This window comes from Miscanthus floridulus, chromosome 8, assembly GCF_019320115.1.
Source record: "Miscanthus floridulus cultivar M001 chromosome 8, ASM1932011v1, whole genome shotgun sequence".
NCBI classification, from domain to species: Eukaryota; Viridiplantae; Streptophyta; class Magnoliopsida; order Poales; family Poaceae; genus Miscanthus; species Miscanthus floridulus.
Window position 1 is genome coordinate 202,013,378 of NC_089587.1, and position 14,166 is coordinate 202,027,543.

Consider the following 14,166-nt stretch of genomic DNA (forward strand, 5'->3'; position numbering starts at 1 on the left):
CACAAAAGGAAAGAAATATAGAAGACAACTCAAGTTGCACCTTCATGAAAATAATATTCAAAGAACAATAAATTGTTGCTACTACAATTTTATAACCTCTATTATGCTCGAAAATGACATTTAAGGATGTCAAATTCAACAGCAAGAGCTGAATGAAACTTTCATTGCCTGAAAATAACACTGAAGTGTGGAAAAATTAGCTGCAAGAGCTGAACAAAACTACCATTGCCTGTGAATATTTAAGCAAGAAGGATGACAAATTAAATAGAAAGAGATGAAATAAACTATCATCATCACCCCAATCTATATTTACAATAACATATCATAGAAAACACTCAGCAGAATCAGGCTTCTTGGGATTGTTGCTAGAGTTCCTGTCAATAGTGGACATGGTGACCGGAATAGTGACAGGGCTTCCTGGGACATGGGTCTTTGCAAATTCACCTTCGGGTTGCTTATGCTCGCGCTCACTTTGCTCAGTCATTAGAACGCTATCATGAACATTGGCCTTGGATACTTCACTCTCGTGGCAGCTAGGATTCTTCTCAGCTGTCTCGGTGTTTTCTTGCATGTGGGCTACTGCAATTTCACCCTCGTGATTTTTCTGCTCCTCTGTAACCATTTTAGAGTTACCTTCTACATTAGTCATTTGATGTTCACCCGCTTGATGCTCACTCTCCTGACAAGTCATTTCAGGACTATCTAGAATAAAGTTGTTTCTAGAATCATCTTCATGACGCTTGCACTCTTGCTCATCCGCTTCAGAGCTTTCAAGCGAATCAAACTTTGTGGTTTCACTGCTCTGATTGGCTCCCTCCCTCCCACTCAGCCATCATCCTTTCCTTTGTCTTCGCGCTAACATCGGTTGTTGTGGTTGCAACCTTGTTGTAGGCATCAGTTACCCATGCTGCACCTGTAAGGATATATCTGTTACTCATGATGACAGAACTAGCAGTAGAAACAGTCTGTTCAGCCACAGCTAATGCTGACTTGGTCTTCTCTGCAACCTGGTATTTCTCATCCATTTCCTTCATTTTCTCATTCACCACTAAGGTCCCGGTGCTGAACTTCTGGCTTAAGCCCATTGTCCTGTCAAGGGAAGCGACTTTGGCAGTTGTAGTTGATGTGAGCTGATGCTTTTCATCAAAAGCCTTTGCTTTTTCAACGGCATCCATGCCAAGAACAAACCCTTTGGCGATTTTTTTTTTATAATTTTAACACTTTTTGAAAATTAATTTTAAATCTAACACGGTCAGTTTTTTTTAAACTAACACTTTTGGCCGCGCCTATTTTCCTGGCGCGGCCAAATGCCTGTGCCGCGTCATGCATGGTGGCGCGACAGAGGGCTGACGTGGCGACGACCGGAATCGCTGACCGCTGACAGGGCAGGACCAGTCGCGCCACCGATCTTGGCGCGGCAGAGCCGAATAAAACCCCCGTCGCGTCCCGCGTCCGCCAGTGGCCGAGCAGCCGCTGTTGCCCGAGCAGCGCAGCAAGGCCGCCGCGCCCGCGTCCGGCCGCGCTAGCCCGCCGCCGCGTCCGCGTCCGCCCGCGCCAGCCAGCCCGCCGCCGAGCACGGCACGGCCGCCGCGCCCACACGCCGGCGCGCCACCCCCTCCGGCCATGCACGACGGCTACCCGCCGAGGCCTGCGCCCGCGCCTCCCGGCCCGGTCTAGCGCGCTGCAGCGAGGTAATCCCCTAATATAGTTAGTATAGTTAATGAAGTTAGTAAAATTATTAAAGTATAGTTAGTATAGTTAGTAAAGTTAGTTAGTTTAGTTAGTATAGGTAATATAGTAAGTTAGTATAGGTAGTAAAGTTAGGTAGTTTAGTTAGTACAATTATTGAGTCTAGTTATACATTGGATTTAGTCTAATTAGTTGTTGTAGTTAGCCTTGTATAGATGTTAATATTAGATTAGTTAGTATAGTTATAGTTAGAATATGTATTAATATTACTATGGACATTACGTACGATGATTTCGACGACTTGATGAAGTTTCTTGAAATGCTTTTGCAGATGGATTGTTGTGTTAGAGTTTTGTATGGAGAAAGTGTTAGGAGAGAAGATGGGTATGTTTGAGGATATGGAAGAAGAATTGGAATGGTTTGATGAACCTCCTAGCTTCAACGACCTTTATGTCCATTTGAATGCAAAGTTTAGCGGTGATTTCACACTGAAGGAGGGGTTTGATACTAGAAAGACTAGGGCATACTATGTCGTCATGCCCTTGCATGACCCTGCTCACTGGTCCTGCTACACTAGGGTTGTCCAAGGTTCCAATGTGCCCATGGCTGAGGTGGTGGTGGAGAATGGGTACAAGATGCAGGGTGTTCAGGACGGCCCGTCCATTGATGGTTTTGGAGGCAATGACCAAGAATTAGGGGGTCGAAGGGGAAGCAACTCAGGATAACATGCATTTGGACGGTCAGTTGACGTAGGAGCAGTTTCATTCAACTGCAGTAGGTTGTATAAGTAGTGACTTCGATGTGAATGATTTCGAACGGGAAGAGGAGGGGCAGGAGGAGGAGGACAAGATTGGTGATGTAGTTAGCAGTGATTCAGACGATTCTGATGATGACCAAGGAGGTACAGATGCTATGCCAACACCGACTGATGCCATGCTAGACCAGTTCATACTATGCCATTACCAGTACCAACTGAGGTTTTGCATGGTGTCCAGGTTCAGGGTAGACTAGTAATAGATTTGGCTACAGATGATACCCCCTATGATTCATGGGCCAGAATTAGCGAAGCGCAGCAGTATATTCCACCACCACCTTACACAGCGACTGAGCTTGAGCAACTAAGGTCCAAGAACGTACCTTTCAGGGGCGTTCCGAACTATAGGGATGTCAGCATGACAGATATGGTAGTTTGTGACACCGGGCTCCAGATGTGTAGGAATTCATTGTACAACCATGAGAAAGAAACCCTTAGGAAGGGGATGATATTCAACACAATGTCAGAGATGAAACTCTTCCTTTAGGACTATGTTGTGTACCACCATAGGCCGTACACCGTCACTCATTCGGACCAGGAGTTGAGGTAGCACGTGATATGCAAAAACGGTTGTATGTGGAGGTTAAATGCACGAAAGAGACAGAGTGATGGCAAGTGGAGGATAACTAAAGTTGTCAAACCCCACACTTGCTTAGACAATAGGGGGAAGAAAAATCATCAGCAGCTCACTGCACGTTACCTTGCCCGTCGTATATTGGGGCTCATTGATGACAATAACGACATCTCAGTGTCTTCTTTACAACAGTCCATATCTGGATTCGTTAAGTACGATGTGATGTACAGAAAGGCTTGGTATGCTAAGCAAATTGCTATGGTGATTTGATGGGGTACTTAGGAGGAAGCGTACAATAGGGTGCCCTGTATTTTATGTGCAATGCATAACTACAACCCTGGCTTGAAATGATTTGTGGACACCGGAGGGATGTTTTTTTGAGACCCATTGAGGCATGTCCTCTATCGTGTGTTATGGTCGTTCGCGCATACGGAACATGCATTCCAGTTTTGTCGGCCAGTCGTACTTGTTGATGGCACTTTCTTGATAGGAAAGTACTGGGGCACCTTGATGATGGCTATTGCTATTGATCCTGAGGACCAGATAGTACCCATAGCTTTTGCTTTGGTAGAGGGAGAGAACAATGAATCGTGGTCATGGTTCATGCGGCTTCTACGTGTGTAAGTGCTTGGCCCAACTCGCACTATATGTTTGATCTCGGACCGTCACACAGGGCTTCTTAATGCTGCAGCTGAGTATATAGATGGGTTCCCGCTTCTAGTACATAGATGGTGCATGAGACACTTTGCTGCTAATTTCTAGCGGCGTTAGCGGAAGCAGGAGGTATGTGACAAGGTAAAGGCTCTGTGTTGTGTACGTACAGAGCACCAGTTTAAAAGACAAAGAGAGAACTAGACAAGATGGTAAATACAGTGGAAAAGGCCTGGTTAGAGGCGCAGATGGAACAAAAGGCTCAGTGGGCGTTAGCATATGACGAGGGGGTTTCAGGTATGGCATCATGACCACTAACTCCTCGGAGTCCTTCAACCGTGTATTCACCGGAGTTCGATTGTTGCCTGTGTCTGGAATTGTTGAGTTCTTCTTTCATAAGTGCAACGAATATTTTGTGAAGAGGTGGAAACTTGCGCAGAGGAATATAGCTGAGCAGAGGCGTTTTGGAAAGGTCAGAGCTGAGCATTTGAAGGAGGCCAAGGAATTGGCCAAGCAGCACACCTCCGAGCCGTATAGACCCCGCCGTCATATCTTTAGTGTACGGAGCAAGGGTGGCACAAGCTTGGGCGGCGAACGTTATGGTGGATGAAACTACTGAGTTGATCTTGAAAAGGTAGAGTGCAGTTGCAATGTCCCTCAGATCATGCATGCCCCTTGCTCTCATATGATCACGACCTGCACGGTTCGCGGGTACAACTATAAGGATCTGCCATATATGTCACCCTTGTATCTTTGTTCAAACACCGTTAGTATTTGGGAGATGAGCTTCGAGCCATACCTTGACCCGACACAGTGGTCACCTTATAATGGTTATGACTACGTGCCATATCTGGATCTAATGAAGGTAGGGAATTGTAGGAGGTAGAAGAAGCGACTCAAGGGGGACATGGACGCTATGAGAGGGTACGACGAAGACATGTACGGCGGGGGAGACTTCAACGAGACCCGTGGCAGGAATCTTTGCTCCGTTTGCAAACAATCTGGTCACAAGGCTAGCCGGCATAGAAGACGAGGGCAGCAGGTGATTTCATATTGTGTTCGTATTGCATAACAAGTAGTTCAAATTTTGCAATGCTACATAATGTTAATCTGAATATTGTTAATTTGAATACTCTAACCCTTTGTTTATCAATTTATAATAGGATGGCCCCTCCCATGCCGTACCAGTTGTACCCCCTTCTTGAGGTGGAGTACGACGACCCCCTTCTTCCACCGGACGATGAGGTTTTCAAGAGGCGTTCGAGGGATCCTTACATTCCTAGGACTTAGTTCATTACGTCGAACTTATGTCGAACGAATATTGTCGTCGAAAACTTACAGACTCATAAACCAATGAAAATGTTTTGTGGCAACTTGTCGTCCATTTATTTGCTTTATGTTTGTTTCAACTTGCGCACGGTCGCGGCAGCACTTGTAGTTTTGTACAGCACCGACAACAACTCAATTGAAGCTAGATGTTGTCTGTCCGCGTCACTGTCGCGCCATGGTCTATGGCGCATCACTGACGCGCCGTGGACTCTGGCGTGACAGAACCTGGGCTATGGCGTGGCCGAACTAGTGGGCTATGGCGCTGTATTCGAGATAATTTCACCCGATTATGTTCGTTTTAGAAATTTTGAACGCATGATACAAATAGATGTGATCACTTAAGATCGATCATGGGTAATCCGAGTACATGATACATAGGTACAATACATCAGTAGTTCAAATGAAATATAAGACAACACAATAGAATTTCTACTACATAGCTACATTGATCATTAATAAAGCATAGAACTAACAGATGGCGCAATAAAAAACCCTCATTCAGAAACAAACTGAGTAAGCAACTCGTCGTCCGAGTACCAATCCTCAACCACAACCCTGTTACTGTGGCTAGGCTCACCTGCATTGCCATGATCTGCCTTTCGCCTGTAGTAAGCGGCCTCCGCTTCATCTGCGGCCTCTGCGGCCTGAGTGAAGAATGCATCATCATCCTCCTCCGCCTACAAGCCCGTCTCTGCTAGAGCGATGAGCTCACTCAGTCTGCCAGTGTCGTCCTCAGCCTCCTCCGCCTGCAAGCCCGCCTCTGCTAGAGCGATGAGCTTACTCAGTCTATCAGTGTCATCTTCAACCTCATCCGCCTGTAAGCCCACCTCTGCTAGAGTGATGAGCTCACTGAGTCTGGCAGTGTCATCCTCATCCTCGTCCCCCTCATCAGACAACACAATCGGTGATTCAACGGTGCGACCAGCTCACTTTCTGTGCTCATCTAACTTCTTTTCCTCGTACCTTGCACGAGCCACCTCTGCAACATGGTCCTCGCTGCATCCAATCTCTTCATGTATAAAATGCAATCAGTTAGCAACGCGACTATATTACATTTAAAATCAGGCAACGAAAAAAAGGCTTCCAAGCACTCACTGGCACATAATGAAACAACATGCTCGTTCAAGACCTGCATCTGTACTCTTGTCTCCTCCCTTGCCTCCTTCCTTGCCCTCTCCTTCTCTAATGTCATCCGTCTCTTCAATCCCCATTTGACAGGTTCAATGTCGATCGGGTTACAAATACCGCGTTGTCTAGCAAACTTACGCATCTTGTCTTTGTGATGTTTAACGAAAAGGTTGACGTAGTCAGGTCCATATCCCCTCTTTCGTGCAATTACTTGCTTCCCCTTTAGTTCATCCAAGAACTTAGCTTGACCATCATAACATTCCCACCTACATTTCCTAGTGCTCTGTTCAAACGATAAATTATATCATATATGTCTTAGCAAAAGAAACAAAATACGATTTCATGGTTACCATAAAAATAACCAACATCATCATAGTCAATCATATGGCCGCAATAATGGCCTATTCCAAGCTCCGAAAGGACTAGACCGTAGTTGGATTTAACACCACATTCGCACTTGACTGGTGGTGCTTTGTAAATTAACCTTTCTTTCTTCTTTTACTTTGCTTTTGGAGGTTCTTCGGGCCATTTGTTCTTAGGACCATAAAACCACTCCTTGAAACGACACTTCGCCATTGAATACACCTAAATAACGTGACATTAGTACATGACACATATAGCTCAATATTTCAACACATACACTTTGCACTTACTTCATGCTTGTTTGGACACACAAACTCCAACGTATTATCAGGGTTTATCACGGCTTGGTCTCCGCAATGGCACAGAGGAGGTTCCTCGAGTCATCTAACTACGGCTAAGTGCTTCTCCTTAGCCGTCATTGGAGGGGGGTTAGGGGGAGGTGGAACCCACCGCTCGAAGTGCTCTTGTGGATGTCGCCCTCTCCACCAATCATCGAAAAAAGGTACCTGGGGTCAAACTTGTCTGCACCGTCGATCCACTGAAAGAAAAAACACCTCTCATGGGCCTACACAATAAAATTCCAACAAAATATTAGTAACCTAGTAATACAAATGAAGAAAAAAAATATACGGAAACAATTACTTACATTAAAACGATTGCATGTGTAGGAGCAACGAGCCGCTGTGTCTAGATGTCTCGATTGAAACACGTCGGTCGGACGACCACAGTCACAGTTAGGGATAGGGAGTTCAGAAGGGACGGGGGCATCTTTGCTAGACTCGCCGGGGTACAATTCTCTAGGACGACCCCGTTTTCGCCATAACTGCTCCTGAAACATGTCTTCCATCTAATAAAACGTTTCAAATTAAACATCAATCAAAACAATGCAAATTAATGTAAAATATAATCATTTACAATGCAACTAAAATAATATAACCGATAATTATAGCAACAAAAAATATATGGTAAACATACTTCTAACTAAATAATTAACCTTAACATTGATAAAATCAAACTAATATCTTCCCTCAAACCGTAGACCATAGTTCCCAAACACAATTTTTCTTCTAACCTTAACTCTCATTCATAATATCCTATCCACCATTCAAACAAAAATAAAATATGCGTCATTACCTTGAATGAGGACGAGGAGGGAGGAAGGTGGCCGAGGAATGGAAGGGAAGGGAGGGAGACGGCAATGGAAGGCCGGGCGGGGGGCGGCCGGCGTGCTCGGCGGCGGGCTGGCAAGGGCGGACGTTGGCGTGGCGGCCAGGCGGCCTTGCTGCTCGGGTAGCGGGACTGGCCGCGGGGGTTTTATTCGGCTCTGCCGCGCCACGGATCAGGGCGCGGCACTGCCGTGCCAAGATCGGTGGCGCAGCAGAGCCTTGCCATGTCACCGGTCGCGATTTCGGTCGTCGCCACGTCAGCCCGCTGCCGCGCCACCATGCATGGCGCGGCACAGGCATTTGGCCGCACCAGGGCAATAGACGCGGCCAAAAGTGTTAGTTAAAAAATCCCGACAATGTTAGATTTAAAATTAGTTTCCAAAAAGTGTTAAAATTTAAAAAAAAACCCTTTGGCTAGCATAGAACCTACATTATCCTCAGCCTTCTGAAGAGCGGATTCCATGCCACTGGTGTTTTTTGACTGGTAATGCAGTTGGTGGTATTAGGAGTCTTAGCTTGTTGAAAGCAATTTTGCTAATGGGAGATTTGAATATGACATGGTTCTACTACCTCTAGATCAGCTAAAACGGACGCAGGTAGCTTGTAATCGGTGGCTGGTGTGATGATGACAGCCATATGTTCTATAGTCGCTCCCTGCATTAAAGCATGGATTTGCATAATAGAGTTCATAAGTGTAGAAAGGTTACCTTTAATACAAAGGACAAGATATTATGTTAGGTAAAAGACAAGAAAATCACATATAAGATGGAAATATAATACTTAGAGACCAATAACAAGAACACATCACACACGACAGTTTCATGGAAGAAATCATATATGCAACCTGTATATTCGTATTCAGTTCAGGACTCAAATCTAGAAAAAGAGAACTATTAGTAGTAATCATTGCTTTCATTCAACAAAATTAGTGTATAATATTAAATTTGCAGGCACTTATTTCATAGGTAAAGTGTATGAAGATGATCATCATCATAAATAATTTGTAGCAAAGACAGTGGAAACTAATGCAAAATCCTACAGTATACCGTAAGAAGCATAGCCCTCTCTGCTCCTTGATTGTCTCTGAACGTGATGTAGGCAAATTGTGACCGCTCATCACGGCTGCAAAAGCATTCCTGGTCAAATTATGCATTGCATGTGTTATGATATCCTGGAGATGATATGACACTAACCTTTGCAATTCTACATGTAGTCTCTCACCAGAAAATGAAAAGAACTCACTAATATCTTGCTCTGATGCTTTACAGCGTGTTCGTTTGGTCAGCTTCGGCTGGCTAGCTGGCTTTTTTTTTTTCAGCCGAAGAAGTATTTTTCTCTCACCAAATTTCAGCATAAACAGTGCCTTCCATCTGCTACAGTAGCACTTTAATGCCAGCCGAAGTGAGTTGTGGACTTTTGCCGTGCCTGTCATGGTTGCCTTTAAAAAAAAGTGGGACAAGACCATGCCTAGTAAGTGGGATGAATACACAAGGAACTTCTATAAGAATATAAGCCATATTTAAATTTTAAAAAGAGATGTCATGTTCGTTTGGCTGATGAGCCATGGCTGAAAGTACTGTTGGCTGATTTGTTGTGAGAAAAAAATATTGTTCGTTGGCTGAAAAAATACGGCTTATAAGCCAAGCAAACAGGACGAAATCAATTGGCGACAAATTTTTTTTATGAAACAACGGCTACAAATGGCTAGTAGGCATCCAAATACGGTCTACAATAAATGAGCTGCTGATGAAATGTTGCGCGCTTGAGCAGTAGTATAACTGTATAACCTAAAGCCATAGCCCATGACACGAATCGAAGAGAACATAGAAACACAGTTTTTAGGAAATCAAATTTTTTTTATGAAACAACGGCTATAAATGGCTAGTAGGCATCCAAATACGGTCTACAATAAATGAGCTGCTGATGAAATGTTGCGCGCTTGAGCAGTAGTATAACTGTATAACCTAAAGCCATAGCCCATGACACGAATCGAAGAGAACATAGAAACACAGTTTTTAGGAAATCTAAAATGTCTGAATCTACCAATGTACATGGTTGAAAAAATCAACGCATTGGCAAACAAAACAAATGAACAAGATTCAGACAAGTGCGCCAGGATCCCCTAGAGCATCATCGATCAGCTACACATATCAATCTGCAACCAAGCTAATCCCCAAATGCAACATAATCACGAAACAGCCAAAGAGAATAACACGCTGAATTTTGCTTCGGATCGGAAACACACACACACACACACACTGAATCGACAAGAGCAGGAACACCAAAATCTGCGTTCTCACCTCCACCTCCACGGATGCGATCCCAACGGCCTCGCCCTGTGTCTGGGAACGCGATCGAAGTGGGGTGACAGAAATGGAACCGCCTCGCGCGCATTTTGCTGCCGGTTTCGTAGGGGCTGGTAGGAGAGCAAGGCTGATGCCTAATTCTGGAGAGCGATGACGTGGCTACGTCAGGTAACACATGCTCCTGGTACGTCAGCCCATTTTTTTTCATAAGGCCTGTTTGTTTGCCTGCATTAGGGTGGCTGGTGTGGCTGGTTTAGGCCAGGACTAGCTGGGGCAGGTCATGTAGGTGCAAGTGCAACCTACTCAATTCAGGGTTTGATTTGGTAGCCTGTACAAATTGATACTAGTTACCTTTACTGAAAGCATGCAGTCTGTTCACTTATCAGCCAGCCAACAGTATTTTTCTTTCACGATAAACCAGCATCAGTTGACCTTTATCAACCCAAAAACCCATCAGTGGACAGAGTGATGGTAGCATTACCACCCATCTCTCCTTTGCTTGTCTCATTGGCATTCCATCAAACAATTGTCGGCGTGGGCAAGTTCACCTCCGATGGCGTGGGAGCCATGCAGCGCCGCCACACCCAGCTGTAGCCAGGTTGGCCCCGCCCACGCCGCACTTGGGCAAGGCGCGCCGGCAGCCATCCCCAACACCAAAATCCATGGCCGTGACGGCGCGCTCTGCTCGTTGACGTGCCGCCGCGCCACCTCCACGTCCATGGCGGCGCGCTGCGCAAATGGGTTCGTCTTTGCGGCACGGCCGTGACCGGGCGGCGGAGGCGTATCGTCGCCGCGAACCTTCGCGGCACAGCCGCGCCCTGGCGACGGAGGTGCGACGGCGTCGGACCTCGTCTTTTCGCCACGGCCGTGCTCGAGCGGCGGAGGTGCGGCGGCGGCGCGGCGTCTCGCCCTTCATCTACGCGCCGCTCTCCTCCAGCGCTACAGCCGTGCTCAGGTGGTGGAGGGCGACGCCATCGCTCCCATCGTCTTCGCACTGCGTGGGGACTGGGGACAAGAAAGAGCAGCGGTGGCTGAGAGCCTATCTAGCACTTGGGCCATGGAGGCAGCCAGGCCCATAAAAAACGAACTTCAATTCCGTTTCTCTGGGCTCTGAGGTGCTTTCTGTCCAAGCTACCAAAAAAGGCCAGTTGCAGCCCACCGGCCTGGCCCAGCCCCTCGACCAGGCCAAGTGGCCACCCTCTCTCGCTCGCTCGCCATCTTCCTTTCGCTTTGGAGTTTGTACCCACACGGCTTCCAAACCAAAGTTTTAAATCTATGGGATGCAGTTTTTAGCACTAAGAAAAGCTGCCCGCTAATAGCGCCATTTAGCCAGCAATAGCCGCTAAACTGGCCTTCAGTGCAGCCGCTAAAGTGCAAATCCTGGCCCAACAAGCAAGCCGGCCCAACTGGATCAGAGATGAGGACCAATACGTAACCCTAGCTAGTCAGCAGTCACGCATCTCTCTCCAGTATATCCAGTATCGAGCGCTCGCTCTCCGGTTCCACAGAAAAGAGGAGCGGCGGCGCACAGCGGCTGTGCCCTTCGGCGGCGGCGGCGGCGGGGGTCGAGAGGAGAGACCGACGGCGACGGCGGCGCGGAGGCGACCGGCGGCGACGGCGGCTACTTCGAGCGGAGAAACCGACCGACAGCGGCGGCTTTGGAGGCAGCTGAGCGTGGAAGCACTGCAGTAGCAGCAACAACGGCGACACCATGGCACAACAATCTGGCAAGCTTCTTCTCTGCTCAGCACCAACGGTGATGTTTCCATATTTTGTTAGGCTACGATGTACTCCTGTAAACCTATGATGTACTCCTATGAACTGATTATGAATCAATTACTAATGCTTATCAACTTATACCAAGGTCATGTTTTTTTTTCCAAAAACAGCTAAATGGTTTAGCTGCAGCTATCTCCGGCTATAGCTGCGAGGAGGTCAGCAGCTCAAAGGCTTATCCGGAGATTTAAAACCTGGTTCCAAACCCTCTCGTTCCAGTCAGGCGGTGCGACGAGGTGAGCACGGCGGCGGATGGCGAAGGGCGGTGTTGGCAGCGGGATGATCTGGGCGACGGCGGAGGATCTGGCGCGGAACCGTCCGGTGGTTCTCTCTTTGTACCGGCAGATCCTTCGGGCGCCTAAACTCGCCGGAGCTGCCGCTGGGGCACGCCGCGCGGCTGGCAAAGAAGGCGGAGTGCCGAGCCATCTTCCTCTTCGGCGCCGAAGAGGGGTCGCTCCACAACATCCGGGACCTCGTCGAGGCTGCGCGCCACACGCTCGGACTCCTCGACCGCGGCCACCTCCCCTAGCGTGAGGACTTATTCGTTCCTCGCGACTCGCGAGCCGAGCTGTTCCCAATCTTCATGGGTATCTCTTATCTCCCAGCTTCCTTTCTATGCCCATTGTAATATATTTAGGTCTGCTGCGTGCCGGTAATGGCTAAATTGGTGTCATCAGTCATCTGTTCTGATAAGCTGTTATTCTTACTTGTTTCCTGATGCAGACTGCAGAACAATACTGTAACTAGCTAATTGAAACCAAAACCTCTATTTTCTCCTTAATACAATGATACGGAACACTCTTGCGTATTAGAGAAAAAAAAACTAGCTAATTGAAACAACAAATTTTCAGTATGAATGAACTGTCACTTGAATTATTGAAAAGCTGCTGGTGGTCTTCTTAAATTTGAGGTTTGAGATTGGGATGCATGGTTTTTGGAGGTGTTCTTCGAGATTTAGTAAATTGTAGCACAAAGGAATTCTACAACCAACTGCATTTAGTCTGTAGCACTCAGGAATTATAGCACTATTAATAGCATGCTTTTGTGTAACATCAAAATAACTGGAGCCTCGAATCATTGTAGTTTGCACTGGTGTTTATTTCTTGCCATTTCTGCAACCAACTGTATTTGACATACCTGAATTCTACAGCACTATCATCGCTAACTTAACTAGAATGTGTCATAAGTTCAATACTAGTCTTGCAGCCATTTCTTGGGATGTACTATGTTAGACTCTAAGGCCCTAGCCTAGAACATTAGTACTTCGGATAGTTATGATAGATTAGCTGGACATTAGTACTTCGGATTCAGATATAATGCATGCATCTTTCAGTTTACAAGCTACATATAAATCACACTTTTCATGTTGTTAGTTGAGAAGCCATACTTCCATGAAAGGGATGTGTGATTGTGGCAGCAATTGTGGTGAAGCTGAACCCATAAGAGAGTACAAATACAATATGCTGAGGTTGACTTTGCCAGGCTTCCTATATCAGTTCATATCAATCTCAAACTTCTTGCTCACTATGGATGTACTGTCATACTTCCTGCCATTTGCCGTGAACAAGTCTGAAGAGAAGATGGGAATGCCTGAGCGCTGTACAGGTGGAGGCCCCAGTGTGCTGTGGACACAACCAGGTAGATGAATAACACAAGGCCAGTGAAGATGTTGATGGTGGCGAAGGAGCGAGATTAGCAGCCGGAAGAGAGGAAGGTCGAGACGATCGACCAGTCAAGCGTGAAGGCGCTGAGGCCAAGGCCCTTCATGCCGGAGCCCAGCTGCTGTGCCGAGTGCCGTCAGTGACTTGGAGAAAACCCTGCACACACCCATGAGATGGACGTTAGATCCGGGAAGAGGTGGCCTGGCACCACGAACCAAGGAAAGCTGCAGATGAGCGCCACCACAAAGAACTTGAAAGGGAAATCTGGCGCCAGCCCTTGGGGAGATCTTCCTTCTCGTGCATCTCCCTGGCTCACCACAATCGGTTGTTTGCAATATTTCTGTATGTGAAGTATACTGTCATGAACACATGCAGTGTGTGCTAAAACAACATCACGCCGTTTGAACCAGATTGATGTCCTGGACCTGGATTCGAGTATCTTGTCCATGCTTCAGGATTTGTTTACGTCATCTACTCATCTAACATTCTCTCTGTCGCTTTACTGAGCACTGGCAGAGTGGCAGGATTATTGGCATTTCGGCAACGCAAGGTGTGCGGCCGGAACAGCCGAACAGCTCGGCGAGCTGAGTAGAGTTTGGGGAGCAGGTTCATTATCGGCATTTCGGCAATGCAAGGTGTGCGCCCGGAACAGCCAAACAGATCGGGGCGCTGAATAGAGTTTTGAGAGAGGAACGACGGAATCACAGAA

General features: G+C 46.9%; 1 pseudogene; it reads right to left on the reverse strand.

The window, feature by feature from the left end:
- Positions 1 to 322: 322 nt before the first annotated feature.
- Positions 323 to 9,235, reverse strand: LOC136474607 (binding partner of ACD11 1-like; annotated as a pseudogene).
- Positions 9,236 to 14,166: the final 4,931 nt, after the last annotated feature.